The sequence below is a fragment of the Canis lupus genome, chromosome 31, assembly GCF_011100685.1.
Source record: "Canis lupus familiaris isolate Mischka breed German Shepherd chromosome 31, alternate assembly UU_Cfam_GSD_1.0, whole genome shotgun sequence".
In the NCBI taxonomy this organism is placed as follows: Eukaryota; Metazoa; Chordata; class Mammalia; order Carnivora; family Canidae; genus Canis; species Canis lupus.
The window spans coordinates 16,730,474-16,747,293 of NC_049252.1; the positions used below are offsets into that span (position 1 = coordinate 16,730,474).

The 16,820-nt window shown below is 33.0% G+C and overlaps 1 long non-coding RNA gene across 16 annotated transcripts in view; it reads left to right on the forward strand.

Annotated features, from left to right (window-relative positions):
* Window positions 1–16,820, forward strand: part of LOC106558100 — a 267,855-nt gene that overhangs the window by 43,638 nt on the left and 207,397 nt on the right. For 11 of the 16 annotated variants that reach the window (XR_005382180.1, XR_005382172.1, XR_005382177.1 and 8 more), the window contains one exon: window positions 13,348–13,507. The exons of 4 other annotated variants lie outside the window; for them this stretch is intronic. This is a non-coding gene — a long non-coding RNA (uncharacterized LOC106558100). Of the gene's footprint in view, window positions 1–236; window positions 1,062–13,347; window positions 13,508–16,820 lie in introns of those variants that run through there. One more of the 16 variants, XR_005382182.1, reaches the window with a different exon arrangement.

Genomic DNA, 16,820 nt, shown 5'->3' on the forward strand with positions numbered 1-16,820 from the left:
GAGGGAGAAGAAAATATAATTGTCATAGATTCTTATCTAAATATTGTACAATATAATATGGTCAAATTTATCTTTTGTTGATTTTCTAAGATATTGAAAATGTTTTGTATGTTTTTTATCAAATACACTCAATAGGAAAAAAAATAACCAGAAAAACAATAAATATATGTATATATGTATGTATAAATATATATATTTATAACATTTTCTTTATTCATTCATCCATCAGTAGATGCTTAGATTGTTTCCATATCTTGCCTATTTTAAATAATGCTGCAGTCAACATAGGAGTGTATTGATCCTTGAGATACTGATTCTATTTCTTTTAGATACATACCTAGAAATGAGATTGCTGGATCATATAGTAATTCTATTATTAATTTTTTGAAGAAGCTTCATACAGTTTTTTATAGTAATTGTACCAATTTAGAATTCCTAGCAACAGTGTACAAAGGGTTTGCTTTTCTCCACATCCTCAACCAACACTTGTTACCTCTTGTCTTTTTGACTCAGGACCCAGGGATAAGGTTCAGAGGAGAGACCGCAAAGCCCTGGGGATGGTTGGTCAAAACTCTGACTCAGAACCCAGGGGGCAGAGCAGAGTGCAGCAATACAACCCTGGTGATGACAGATCAAATCTCCACTTAGCTACCAAAGAGGGCTGCGGCAGCATAATAACAGCATGACCCAGTTGATGGCAAATCAAGCTTAGCACTTGTTGGGTGGGGCACAGTGCAGAGGAGCTCAGAACCGCTAGATGGCACACTCTGTGGTGCCCCAGTTCAGAGAGTGAGACACAGGCCTAGGCAAGTCTCACCAAGACTGGTCAGGGACTCCAGGCAGCTGTGTCAGCTGTGATCAGTCTTGGTGAAAACTGCCCCTAAAGATTGTGGGATCCTCCGTAGGAAAGGCGACAGATGTCCATAGTAGTGATGAGGATTGCTAAAGTCCTCCTGGTTTGATTTTTGTTGTTTTCTTGTTTTTTTGCTGGAATGGATACCCTCTGCGGGAGCTCCCCCTGGGCCCTGAGCAGCTCTAGGGGATGGAATAGCATGGCGCAGGTAAGATGCTTTCTATGCTTTTCTATGTGATAGTTGGATTTTGTGCTCCAGAAAGCTTCTGCTGCTTTGTTGTATTCCAGAGCTTTTGAATATCTATTTTCTCTGATTTATAGTTGTTTCTTGTGGTGTAGATGAGTGTTAGGACTTCCAGCCTGCCATCTTGTTGATGTCACTTTCTGCATTATAAATTTTAGGACACTATAATGTTATGTGAGTCTCCTGATTATGAACAAGTACACTAGAATATATACAGTGTGAATTTTGAATAGACCAGACATGAATCAGTGTGAAAATTGACATTCCTAAAGAACCTCTTGAATACAGAGAAGAGGAGGTATCATTAAATCATCTAACCTATCCTAAATTGGTTTGCTCTTATGAGTTCATATTTAAATATTAGCTAAACTAAAGATTATTAACACAAAAAAACACCTATATCACAATATAATTGAAATGATACCATATGTATGCAGTTTATTATTTGTTTGTTTCCATACTCTCCTGTGCTCTGGAAGCCTGAACCTTTGGACAGGAACAGATGGTGCCACTCTCTCATTTGCTCCTGATTGGGCTCAGAAATTGGAAACAACAATGGAAGAATCAGGGGGAATCCCAATTGTCTTCCTTTATCCTTGATGCTGGAATACGGGTTCAGGGTCTCTGGTGGTTGTGTTCTATTCTACCTGAAGTACCTCATCTGTATAGTTCCCCTCATAGTCCTGTTGCACTTTTCAATCTAGGCTTGAAAAAGACTTTCTCTATTGATAGTTTTTAAGTACCTCAATATCTTTTAATTCCCATTCACATCTGCAAGTTATCCCCTCATTAAAGCTATATGGGCATTCTATTTGATAAAAATAATAATAGCATTCATATCAGTATCTTGTCGATCAAAGACTACATCTGGTTCTTCAGTTACTTTCCAGCAGGTGTTATTTTAGTAATAAAAATGATTGGGGTAATCAAGTCAATAAAGTAAATAAATAAAAGCTGCATGCATAATTTAGCTTTTGAAGAGTGAAAATTTCCTTTCTTTATATCTCAAGGAAGTGACTTGGATTTGACTTTCCACCTAAAATATGCTCTTTTTCATTCAATAAGGGTCATATATTGATAATTTGAACCTAAAAACCCAAATAATAGATACTATTTTTAAAAAATAATTTACTCAATCTTTAATTTGTATCCTCAAGTAATAGGGAGTTCTTACTCAAAAAAAGTGAATTTGGGACCATAACAATGGCTAATTTTGATAAATTTTGAACACTACAAAAGTTAGGGAGAATATCTGTTTGATTCCTTTCTGTGTCCCAGCACCAGCATTAATCTTAGTAGGTGCTTACTAAATGTTCTAAATATGTGTTGGTTAAGTTAGTAAATATATGAAAAGTTGGAACCATATAGAATTTCACCATAGAGGGCTTTCACATGCTTAATTGAGCTCTTTAGCTTGTTACAACTCTATAGATAACATTTTATCATCAATTTCTCAAATGAAGAAAGAAGGATGGATATTTTAAAACCATTTCTAAAATCTCATAGCTGGGGCACCTGGGTGGCTCAGTGGTTGAGCGTGTGCCTTTGGCTCAGGTCATGATCCTGGGGTCCTGGGATTGAGTCCCTCTGCCTATGTCTCTGCCTCTTTCTGTGTGTCTCTCATGAATAATAAATAAAATCTTTTAAAAATATATAAAAAATTAAATCTCATACCTAGGTATGTGTTGAATCCATTAATCCATTCACCTTTATTCAATGACCTGTTTCAGTGATAATGTACTACTTACAATATGTATCCGTTTAATGGAGTTTTCCAATGTTATTTAGTATTAGTGAATATATGTTCATTGATACATGATCATCGAAGCCACTATTACTAAATATTATGTATAATGTGCTCAACTGTCTACTTATATCATTGCTTTTCAGTTCTTAAGACAACTCTAAAAACGGTATATATTACTTTTATCATCATCATTGTATTATTATTTTACACAAGAGGAAACTGAGGCAGGGGATGTGAAGCTCTAGTACTGTACTCAGCAAAAGCCATGGGGATATTAAAACATACTAGTGCACTTTAAGAAAATACTTTATTTTCCATCAGCTATAGCGAAAAATAAAACTTTAGCTAAAAAACAAAAGATTAGAGAGCAATTAGATAATATTCAACATATTTATATCCATAATAATAAATAATCATTGTGACAAAATTTTCAATTGCATTGATATTATGTAAAGTCAAGAATTAAAATATGTAAAAATATTTTTTCATGTAGACATAAAAAGTCAATGATGTGTGGTTTGGTTTCTTGAGGTTTGACTCAGATGACACAAAAATAGCTATCAACTCAGTATCTGTTTAAAATACCAGTGTTCAGAATTAGTGAAAACCTGTTTGCACATTATAGGGTAGTATATTATAATATCATTCATTGGAATATATATTTGTATTTTTTTCTATCAAAATAATTCCATCTTTATATATACTTTGAAGCCATTCCATTAGACGTGGTCTTCTCTATTGGTGCTCTTGGAATTAATCTTGTGTGAAGCAGCAGTTTCACTTTTGGCAAATTCTTATAGGGTTTTCTTTTGAAATTGGATTTTGTAAATTTCCTTTCCTAAAAAAAATAAATAAAAATAAATGCAAACAAAATTGGATTCAGTATATAGGCATAACATTATACCTCTGTCTCAATATAGAAATCACAAGTGTCTGGCTAAGTGAGATGTTCGGGAATATATTGATATGGAACACCAATATCTGAAAACACCCTAAAAAATAATTATAACATGCTTTTAGTGTTGAGGTAGAAACTATTTTTGTAAAGGTCTTGGTTATGTCTTCCATTTTGCTATCAATATTTATATGTTGTTTTCTGCTTGAATTCCTTCTTTATTTCTTAGTATTTGGAGCCATCTATTTTTCACTTGTTATTGTCCAAGTAGGGAAACTTACTTGATTCAATTTATATGAGATAAAGATGAAACACACTCATAATAGTAAATGGAATCATAAGAATAACATTTTACTTACCATAGCTAAATAGACATCTGAAAATAGCAATCAAAAACTTGAAAAAAATCCATAGTGAGGAATCAGAATTTCTGAGTTAAGCATCTGATAATAGTTGAAAGTCATTTGCATATCTTAGCAATCACTCTGCAATAAAATTATGGTTCAGTGCAACATTAGTTGCTGCTTTTATTCATAGCTTCGTTCTTATACAGTCTTAAAAAATACTTGATTTTATGTAAATGGCATAAAACCAAAAAATTATATATAAGAAATGTGTGTGTTGTACATGCATGTATATCTCTTGGTCTTTGCAAAGTTCAAATCAAAATTCAGAATTGAAGTGGTAGTTACTTTCTTCCATTTTTACCTTTAAATGTCCTGTTTTAATAAAGGTCAATAAGAAAATTATAACAGGAATGGAATTGACATAAAACAGGCTCAGTATTGACTGCATAATATATATTGCTATTCTTAGGCAGGATTTCAAGACTAAGAAATAATAAGAAACAGGACACAAAAAACTGATCCCACTTTTATATAAAAGCTGATTTCCAAAAAAGGGGATGACCTGATATTGAGATATTGAATATTTCATAGGACAGCATGCCTTTCTATTTAAAATGTTTAGTGGAAGGCAGCCCCGGTGGCTCAGCGGTTTAGCGCCGCCTTCAGCCCAAGGCGTGATCCTGGAGACCCAGGATGGAGTCCCACGTTGGGCTCCCTCCGTGGAGCCTGCTCTCCCTCTGCCTGTGTCTCTGCCTCTCTCTCTCTCTCCTCTCTGTGTATTCTCATAAATAAATAAAAATAAAATCTTTAAAAATAAGTAAATAAAATAAAATATTTAGTGGAAGTTAAAGGATTGAGCAATATATGTGTATTTGATATGCACATATATAAGTTGAATCATTTGAGACTGCTAATATTTAATCACTTTTAACTTATATAAACAGTGATTCAACCTAATACTATAAATACTGATAGTTCATATATCACACAAATGTGAGCATTTGCTTCACTGCATAGTATATGTTATGATTTAAAAAAATAACAGCTGATGATGTTTATATTTACTTTATATAACCACACCCATGATGAATTTTTGATTGCTAAGGAGCAGGGGGCATATAATTTAATCAAAGTCATTGATTATTAAAATATCATAAATATATGTGCATACATAATTTGAATACATTACCTTAGTACCCCCGATTGCAAATTAAACCTTCAGTATTTTTTTTAAACTTAGAGACCCAATGTTAATTTCAACAAATTTACATTTATAATAAGTGAAATCTTGGGGGAAAAACCTACTCTTATGTGCAAAATTACATATATATGTAAAATATATTTGTGTTTACAAATAATATATGTATATGAAATTCTTAATTTCTTGTGCTAATAACTTTGCCACTGTTAATGAAAAAATACTAAAAGATACTTTCTTTTGAATTTGGGAATCTCTTTACCTTATTGTAGACTTCTGATAATTGTTAGACAGTTTTTTTGTAAACAAAATAAATTGTATTTTGCATACAAAATACATTTTGTAAGCATAGATAAATTGATTGATGTATCTATGTAAAGGAGGGGTATATGAATGAAGGGAAGGTGCAGGTTTAAAGGAAGTTACCTTTCTGCATCATTGTTTCAAGGGTGGACATTTGATTCAGATAGAAGTAGATTTATTTCCAGTTTCTATCACTTCAAAGTAAGTTTATTTTTAGCAGATTTTATTTCAATTTTCAATTTCCTTATCTGTGAAATGGTAAAATTAATTGAGCTAACTCAAGAAGTAAATGAACCAATTCATAAGAAAGCACTTGCCAAAGGACCTAATACATGCTAAGTCTTCCATAAAAAGAAGCTGTCATTAGTTGTCATTATCATCACTCCCAGGGCTGGGTAAAATGTGCAAAATATAAGTATAGAGCTCCTTATTTAGAAAGCAGGGGGGAGGGGAAGAATTGCTAAAGGTACTAAAATATATCCTATTTCACTATGTTTTTGCTTTTTTCTGAAGATCACAAATTCATTCCACTTGAATGCCTATCCCTCGCCCCTCATAAGTTTGGTTTACACGTAATTTCAAAGTACTTTGACCCTGAATATGCCTCAAGGAAACTTTGATTCATACCCACTATTAACAGCACTGGTCTTTACATTCTTTGAAATCTAAATACCCACAAAAGGAGTCTGGTTTTTCCATTCTACATTTTAAGAACAGGTCACTGGTTGTTGGCCTCTACCTATTGGCTTTCTTTGATTATCTCACCCACCATTTTTTCAATTAGCTAGGTACATGGGATAGAAAGGGAGGGAGAATCACAGGGTATTAATAACTAAGGAGCATTAGTGGCTATGCTGAGGCATTTTCCATTAACCAAAGGATGGGCAAGTCAGCTATGGTGATTTAACAACATTCAAAATATGGGGAAAAAGCCCTTTTATCCAAATAATTTAACTTGGCAGATAATCTTAAAATACTTATAGTATGAATTTTATACAGTCATCTTAACATTGAAAATATAAATGTTAACTTATTGAAAAAAATTTATCATCTAAAGCCAGGGGTTTTTCTTTTAAATCAGCTGATGGACAGTCCTATGCACTTTCTTTTACTTTTTTTTAACATAAACTATACTTAAAATTCATCCTATGCAATTTTCTGTTTCCATCTCTTTAAAGTGCATCGAGCAATTACAAACACTTGTAAGCAATTTGTGTGCAGAATTATTTTATATGCTTTTCATTTCTTCCCAGTTTTTTTTTTATAGTTGTCAACCCACAGTTACTTTGAAAGCATATTTCAAGCAACTCACCTTTATAGAGTTGTTTTCAAAGCATGCAACTTCGCTTTTATAGAAACAACTCTTTATTTTCACACTCCTATTTTCATAAGTTTAAGTAATATTTAAATAAATTATGTAAGTGAAAAAAAACAAAAACAACTGGTACAAGCAGATTTGGGGATAAACACATCTGATACTTGGTACACATACTGCTGAAACAAAGAGAACAGAAGTGTAGAAGACAGAAGTTATGTAAACCAAAAGCATTCAGAAAGCCATAGACTTCAGTAAATATGTTTAACAGAAAGACTAGAAAGCATTGTTTTATGTGGCAAATTGGTAAAATGAAGGTCATTTAAAATAATTTTTGTTATATTTTTATTCCTTAGCTCATTAAAGTTATGTTTTTCCAGTCTTACCAAATTTGTCTCCAAAGGGGAAGGAAAAGTGGAAACAAAGATTTTCTTTTTACTCACATCTACTAAATAGGTAGTTAAACCTTTTTACCTTATTTAATTCACATAATAAGATGATTTGCCCATAGTTGAGATAATGACCTTGAAATTGATATTTTTAAAATAGGCTATATTACAGTTCTTAAGGATGGAACCCAGAAACAACACATATCATGAATCCTGGGTATTTGCAGTTTGGGAATAAAACAAGAAAGATAAATTTGTTAAAAATATTGTAGATCTATTATGGAAACTTTTCTGAAAAGGACATGGTGAATGAATAAAGATTACACGTAAAGAAAAGAAGTAAGAAAAATTGCAGTTTGGATTTTCTTTTCTTATGACAAGAAATTAGCTTAGTGACTTTAAATTCAGATCATACAAAGGGGATGACTTTCAGACAAACCCCCTAAGAAATGTTAACAATAAACAGGATAAGAATAGGTAGGATATTGTCTAAAGATGCCTTCAACCTACTTATATTAATATTTATATTTTTAATATCTTAAAGACAAAACATTTTGCAAATATTTCAAGCTTTTGTCTTTAATAATGATTGAGACTTTCCTCCTCCATTATCTGGTGTCAATAATCCCTTTCTCCCCAACCATTCCTCTAGAAAGACTATTAATTCAAGTTTCAAGAGCCTCAGTCTCAGGAAACAACTTTATTTTTATGTTAAGGGAGAAAATAAGAATTTTGTTATCTTCTGTCTGAATATTAGGAATATGGAACAAATAATTTCCTGTTTCCATGATGATTTTTTTCTTAAGAATGCATTACTAAAATGTATACTCCAACTAAAGAGCTAAAATTTTAGGCATTTGAATTTTCAGTGTTTCAATTCTCTATGTCTCTAAAACCTAGAAAAGTCTGGCACATGTTTGATGAATTTAGTAATAATACATTACTAGAATGTATATTCCAAGAGACCTGAAATTTTAGGTGTTTGAATTTTGGGTCTTTTAATTCTCCATGTTTCTAAAATGTAGAAAAATGTCTGGCACAAGTTTGATGTTAATTTGGGATTCATTGAATGCATAAATGAGTGCCACCGACAGTTTTCCCTGTCATTAACTGGTCTGTAGTAAAATTAGCAGTGGCTGTCTAGAATTCCCTAATGAGGACATTCCTGTGCCATGAATGAGGACACACAGAATGAATTGGCAAATACACATTTGTGTCAATCTGATCTTTAGTGAATTCTCCAGATCTGTATATCCAGGCTCCAAGTGTGTGAGCAAATTCAGAGATCTTGCTAAAAATCTCTAATTATCTTGTGGGAGGAGTACTACTGCCAGCATTATAAAAGTACATTAACTACAGAAGTTAGTCACATTTAAAAAATATTAATTTTATCATAATGTATGGAGATGTTGAATCACTCTGTTGTACACCTGAAACTAATGTACCAACATAGTGTGCCAACTATACTCAAATAAATTAAAAATTAAAAAATATATATAAATTTTGAAGTGTATTGATTTTTGTTATAACATGTTTTCTTTTTTTCATATTCAAATCCATAGCATGCCTGCATTTAATTTTCCTGTATTATGAAATAAGTTATATTTTATCTATATTTAATAACTTTGACAGATAAAATATTGGATAATAGTTGGTGATTCCAAGTGTTATATATCAATTTGTTATGTATCAATTTTTTGTGTATACTTAATCACTCCTAGAAATGTATATTACCTTCTAATAAAGTATAATTCTATCTTAATATATGATTTTAATATTGTTTTATTGTGACTTATAAATAGTTCTCTAAGGGTTGCCTAGGTAGCTCTGTCAGTTAAGCGTTTGCCTTAGGCATAGGTCATGACCCCAGGGTCCTGGGATCGAGTCCTACATCGAGATCCCTGCTAAGCAGAGATCCTGCTTCTCCCTCTCCTTCTACTGTTGCCCTCATTTATTCTCCTTCTCTCTAATAAATAAATAAAATCTTTTAAAAAATAAGTCTTATTATGAGAGGGAAAAGGCATAGATGGGTTGGCAAGCTTATACTTATTCTTCCTCAAAAGTAGTAAACTGTAGTCAAGCATCCTTCTAAATTAAATCTGAAATGATATATTATTGTACTACACAACAGAATTTTATGGAATAATTTTTTTACATGACATTGGGCATCTAAAAATTAATTTATTTGGCCTATTATCTATTTTTACATTTTTAACTTAATGAAATTGTTTTTTATCTATCCCTCCTTCTCTGTTTTTTTCTCCTTATTGAATTAGTTTATCTTTTTTGTATTTTTTTCTTGAAGAAAACAATTCTTTTGGTTAATTATCAGTGCTATATTTCTCTTCATTATCACTTATCCCTTTATTTTTATTTATTCTGGAGAATTTCTTTTTTTATTTTTTATTTTTATTTTATTTTTTTACCTTTTTACTTTTTTTTTTAAGATCATATTTATTCATTCATGACAGACATAAAAAGAAAGAGAAGCAGAGACATAGGCAGAGGGAGAAGCAGGCTCCACGCAGAGACCAATGCAGGACTCAATTCTGGGACCCCAAGATCACGCCCTGAGCTGAAGGCAGATGCTTAACCCTGAGCCACCCATGTGTCCCAGGCTTACTTGATAATAGTCTGCTAATTAATAGACTTGTTTTAATTTAATTCAGTATAATTTTATTTGGGTTTTAATTTTCTTGGCCAAAATTTCTGTATTGCAATATATACTTTGTTCACACTAATTTTTTTAAAAATTGTAAACCTGTGATTTGGCTTTACGTAGTCATTAGTAACAGTAGAGTGAGGACTTTATTGAGGATTTTTTTCTATTTCTGTAATTTGGAAACATCATTAGAAAATGGAGCTTGTCATATTTCTCCTTTGACTTTTTAGAAAGGTTTTTAGATGTGGGTTTGGTGCGTGTTTTAACTCCTAACCAATGATTACTACATTGGAACAATCTCATCAACACTTAAAAGTTAATTTGTCTTCTGTATGATTTATAGTTTTATTTAATTTTTCTACGCCACTAATCATACTGCCTTTATTTTTTTTTCATATTATCCACTTTTGCCCACTTGGCTGCTCAGGGTTAAGAGATTTTTTTTTAAAGATTTCATTTATTAAAAAAAAGATTTTATTTATTTATTCATGAGAGACACAGAGAGAGAGAGAGACAGGCAGAGACATAGGCAGCGGGAGAAACAGGCTCCATATAGGGAGCCCAATGTGGGACTCGATCCCAGAACTCCAGGATCACACCCTGAGCTGAAGGCAGGTGCTCAACTGCTGAGGCACTCAGGTGTCCCAGGTTAAGGGATTTTTGAAACCTCTATTCCAGTGCATTGTTTTTGTTGTATTCATAAGACATTTAAAAGTATATGTTATATTTTCCTTTGGTTTAAATTTGTGATTGTTAGCTAGTCTTTTTGAATGATTTTATTTAATAACATTTTTCTTGATATCTGAGTTTTGTTGTAAACATATTGTTCCTTGGTTATTTTGATATTATTATTGTTGTCTGAGAATCATTTGGTTTGCTTTGTTTTACTTCTGTAGCACAATCTTCAGAAAATACACATTGAGGGAGTGTTGTTTTTTCCTTATCTTTTCTTTGTGGTTTTGTTTTGTATTTTTTTGTTTGTTTGTAACCCAACATGAAAATTCTGTTTTTAGCAATAGAGGTTTTAAACTAATTTACATTTACTTTCATAATTGATATTTGGTCTTTTGTTAACTTTGGTATACTTTTTTTCTTTTCTTTTATTGTTTTCTTTACACCATGCATGTTCTATGAACTGCTGCTCCCCTGAGTGTTTTCTTAGTTTTGTTTTCAGGAAAAAGTATAACATATTTTATTAGGTTTCTATACTTGACATAAATAATATTATCTATATTTTTAAACATGTTAACTAAGAAACAAAAGTTTAAAAACCCTTGTGTTGCTAGGCTGTAAATTAAGTGATGAGACTAGAATCTTAAAATGGTTCTGATATTAATGCCCATTTCATCTCTACCTCAAGGAAAAGAAAAAAAATGCTTGTATATTTTACTAAGGCTAATAGTTCATACATTGAGCCACAAAATGATATTTGGAACTGCAAAAGAACATAGGCTGAGATGAAACGGAATGAGCTCATCCCAGTAAAGTATATCTGTGTATTGCAGGGTCTCTGCATGTTAATTGGTGTAATATTTTAAAAGACATGGTCAGTAATTTTCATTTGATATAAGTGGCCATTTGGCAACACGATAGTGCTATAAGAAGCTGAGTAATGGGATCAAAAGGACACTTGCCTTAGCTGACTATTACTTCTTATTTAATATACATCGAAGAGACTATTAGTCAGGAAACCTTGTAAAGAGTCTATGGCACCGTTTATAGCTATTGAAAATAATTTAACTAAATCGTGGTGGGATGATTAAAAGAAAGTGTTATACATAACAAAATACATGAACAAGGAGTTAGAATGATTTGGTGATGGCCCTAAAAAAGAATATTAAAAGCCATCTGAAAATGGTGAAGCACCTCATCTTTAAGATTGTTAAGGTCAACTTAATACATGGCCAGAGTTGGTAAGAGCATAATGGCCTTGATTTTATATTTATTTAGTTTAGGTGCATGCAAATGAAAATTATTAGGTTGAAAATATAAGAATTGTGGCTATGAGAATTATGTCTAGATCTGAAAATCACAAGCAAATTCATATCCTCTTGTAGGTTACAGAAAGTAACTTCTTAAACTATGTAGGGGAAGTGTAACTTTACCTATCTTAAGTTGTCAGCTGGAACTTTTAACAGAAGGACAGAATAACAAGAGAAAAATCAGTTTTTTAACATATGCAACACGTACCACATAGAAGAAACCTAAACAAAGGTGATTCAAAGCAGTTGTTTAGAGCTAAGGCTTATATTGTATTTTCAACAAAGAACAATAAAGTTGTAGAAAAATGACAAGATGAAAGGCAGCAGTTCTAGGCTTCCAAGGACAGCAGTCTGGGAAGGTAAATATAATGCTAGGAAACTAATGAAGTAAGGTTTGCAGATTCCTCTGTTGTCTTTTCTAGACTGATAAGAATTTGTCTCCAGTAAAAGGAGATACGATATCCTGCTTTTAGGCTAGAGAGGGGGAGCTTGCTTTGGGTTTGCTGCTTCTTAATTGCCTTCAGCTCAAAATAACTTTCATGTAAAAGAGGCATATTTTAGGGTAATGTATTCAGGTGTCCTTCAAATTCTTATTCACCTCAACCTCTTTAGGTAGGAATGCTAGTAATCAGAAGTAACATATAGTGAAGGTGAGACTACCATCACAGAAATCTATTTTAGATTTTGGGAAATTGTTAGAAATATTTATAAATAATTTCTATAACTATAAGGTATTAGTAAATCTAGTACTTGAGTATTGGAATATATTGGGCATTTTACCTCCTTTGAGTTTCTGAATCTATCAATGAGTACTGGACCTTCCAATCTTTGTGACTATGATGCAGTATTGTATTAGGGAACGCAAATACTGAGTCCTAACTATGGAACTTTTGGAACACAATTGGCATGATGCTGAGTGAGGCTTCTTCCACTTTGTGCTTGCGCAGCATGTAACACAAATGACAACCAGTTAAAATTAAATTTCTGATTAATGGTAAGTTTTTAGTATGAATATGTGTCCACTGTTTCATGGAACATGGCTACTAAGAATTATTTTTTGTTTGTCTGAAATTCGAATTTAACTGGGCATCTTGTATTTTACCTAGTACTCTAGGCTAATGAGCCATACCTAAGTAGCTGACTAGTTGGTTAAAATGTTCAGTTTTGTTGCTTAGAATTCACAATCAAGGCTTTTGGAGAATATGGAACATTTTAGAAAAATAATACCCCTCTAAAAAAAAATCAAGCTATTGGTGTATGTCCATGACTTATGTTTACTCCTCAGTAAGTGCTAAAAGAGACAAATGCCAATGCTACTAAAGAGAAAAGCTTCAATTTAGGTGAACCTGTCTAAAGGAAGAATATATATATAATCTGTTGTGAGAAATGAAAACCTTTCTGCTTTTTTCCAGATATCCAACACTGTATTAGTGTCCATAATTTGAAACTACCAAAAGTAACTTCTCTGCCTCATGTTTTCACTGTGGTAAACCAGAACAGGAAGGTCAGAAATACCAGGATTTAGCTTGGCATCAATGGGAAATTAAAACAACAGCAACAAAAAGAAAATAGGTAACCTAATTCATTATTCCCTCGCAGAAAACTCCAATGGTTGCTATGTTTGGCAAATATAATAGTATTCTTATACATAGGAGTAATTTATAAGATGGCAGGCAAGGAAAGTTTTACCTATTATTTTTCATTGTTCAGAGTCAAATACCAAGACTAAAGCCACAGACTGAGGTCTGTACTCCTGTGGTCAAAAGACAGAGTCCAAGAGTGGACTTTGCATTAAAATTTTATGGTTTAAACGATTTCTGCTGGTGGACATCAATAGATTGGATTCCTGCTCCCACCTAAATCTTTGGGCAGTAATATAAGATTTTGAGGAAATTGGAGACCTGGCATTAAGCTGGATGGGGATGTATGGTTATTCCTTTCAGGGCCTTTATAGTCACATAAACAATGAATGGGCAGTCTTCAGATTTCAGCCTTGAATTTATACCAGTGATCACTGGACCTGTAGCAGAGGACCTATACCAACGATCACTGTATATTTCTGCATATTGTAGCTTTTCTAAATTAGAATGTTTATTGCAATAGCCTTATTTTTCCATTCACTAGTATATTTTGTATGTGGAGTCGTGTTTAAATGATCAGATAGCTCAAAGGTTACAGAGAAACATCTGGACATTTTGAAGTTACATGTACCTCATGTTTATATTCTAGAATAAGATATGATAGTACATATAAGCATAGGCATAACAGCTTCTTCATTTGCAGAATTGGCAAATGGGATAGTTCCATTGGATTAGAAATTCCTGGATGTATATAAATAAGTGAGGATCCTTGTCTATATATATCAGGGGCATATGTGAGCTCTGAGTTCTCAACGGGTAGACTTGTAGCATAATTCATTGTTCCGGTGTATTTATGTGTTTGGTAACTTATTTTCCAATGGAATTCTAGTAACCAGAAAAGAGCAACCTCTTCAGTAGGATTTAATTTGGAAATAGAACTTGATTGCTTGATTTAGACCAGAACCATCAGGCTCTTTTCTTTGAAGCTGGTAGAGAAGTGTCACTCTTATATGATCCCTAAAGCTGAAAATATATGACTTCCAAGTTCTCAGCCAGTATGTGCCCTGCCACATGGAGATAAGAGAGAGAAAGGGGGAGATCAGGGGGAAGAAGGGAAAGAGCAAAAGACAAAGTGCCCTGGAAGAAATTCATGTGTCTACGGACCCTATAGACTATTGTTTTCAATCTAGATGGTGCAACACATATGTGGACTGTAAAATTAATGCAATGAATGATGGCCAGTTTTTTTTTAACCAAACACAATAAAGTAGAACAGAATAATTAAAAACCATGAATCTGTATCATATAGAATAAAAAATATTTTATGATTCTTTATGTGTATACACATGTATGTAAGGTTTCCCAGAATTGTGATGTAAAATGTATTTCTTACTTTGAGTAGCTGTCGAAAGTGTTTAACTCCAGTGATGAAGGAAGGCATTTCTAGTTCTTGTGACTAATTTTTTAATAGTGTAAACTACCCCTGAGTTCCCTCTATTATCTACCTTCCATTTTTACTTTGTTTAATTTAATATTATAAGCACCTAGTGCAATAGCTTTTTAAATCCTCCTAACATTTCTATGAGGGAGGTACTATTATTATCTTAATTATAGTGGTGAGAAAAATAAAGGCACACAGAGTTCACATAATTTTGCCTGACTGAGTTCATTCAGCTGGTAAATGGCAGAGTCGGGGTCACACTGGTACCCCAGAAAACTATCTCATATTGGTTAAAGCAACAGAATAAAAAAATATGTATTTTGTAAAAATATGTAGTGTATTATGGAAAGAAGAGAATTTTGCTGAAACTAGAAAAAAAGTTATCCTATTAATTATGGTGTCTTAAAATGGAGGTCATAACTTCTTGTAGCTGAGATTCCTATGACCAGCTTGGGTCAGTTCCTTTTCTTATAAGAAAGTGCTATGCTGTGATTACTGTTTATAAATTAGTGAGCAATCTTTGAATCCCTAAATGCTTCACATAGATCTTTAGAATAAAGTGCACACTCTTTATGATAACATTAGTGTTTTTGAAGCCAAATATGTTTTTTTTGTTTCAAGATTATATTCATAGTATCTATCCAGAGACCCAAATGTGATGTTTTTTGTAATTAAGAAAAATGCTATTTATATTGTAAAAATTAAACACCAAATTTACATATTATTTCTATGCCTTATGATCTAATTAGTTCATAAATACTTAAGGTTATTCATAATGAGACCTGTGGATGAACTAGGCTTCCAATTGAAGATACAGGGAACATATATTGGTTCACAACCCTCCCAGGAGATTTCCTGGAGCAATCTGGACACTCCCCATCCCACTGCACCCCCCACTACATGCCCAAAGAAAGGAGAGACCAAAGAGAAAGGCAGGACACTCCAGGTTGGTATGTGGCAGTTTTACTAAGGAATGGAACTTACACACAAGGCTTGGTCTTGGGTGATAGCAACATGAATAAATTCTGCACCTAACAGTCAAATCTTAAAAGTTTGTAAAGTGATCTTAACTGGGTTCAGTCATGTACACCATGCAGGTGTTCTCAACATCACATTACTATCTCAAGGCCATGTTTTTGGAACAACAGTCTATGGGAGCAGAAAAGCAAGCAAACCCACATTCCAAGGACAGGGGCGGGGGTGAGGAGACCAGACCCCAAGTGCCTGGGTCCAGCTCACAGGTCAATCAGAGGTCATGTCTTTTTAATGACATTCCCAAACAGCATATCTAATTACTATACAATTTGATCCATGATATACATTTAAGCAATTCATGGATAATTTAGCTACTGTTCATAGCTTTAGAAGAAATTAGTAAAAATGCTCATAATATTTCTTGTACCTTTGTATGACACCTTCTCTATGAGGCATCTTATATACTTCATTTCAGAACAATAATGAAATAAAATAACCTGAGACTTAGTGAGTTTAACAAAACAAGACTATTTGGTACATTAGTTGAAGAATTATCATATAACTCTAGATATGCCTTAGTCCAAAGTGTACACTCTTTCAATTAATTCTGCTGCATTTTAGGATACAAGTTGGAGACCTGAGCAAAAGATGTTGAATGAGAAACAGATCTACTTGTAAATAGATAAAACATTAACTAGCTAAAGAGAGGTAGGCCCACCAAGATGTCTTTGTTTTTTTGGTTTTTTTTTTTGTTTTGTTTTGTTTTAATTTTTATTTATTCATGATAGGCACACAGTGAGAGAGAGAGAGGCAGAGACACAGGCAGAGGGAGAAGCAGGCTCCATGCACCGGGAGCCCGACGTGGGATTCAATCCCGGATCTCCAGGAT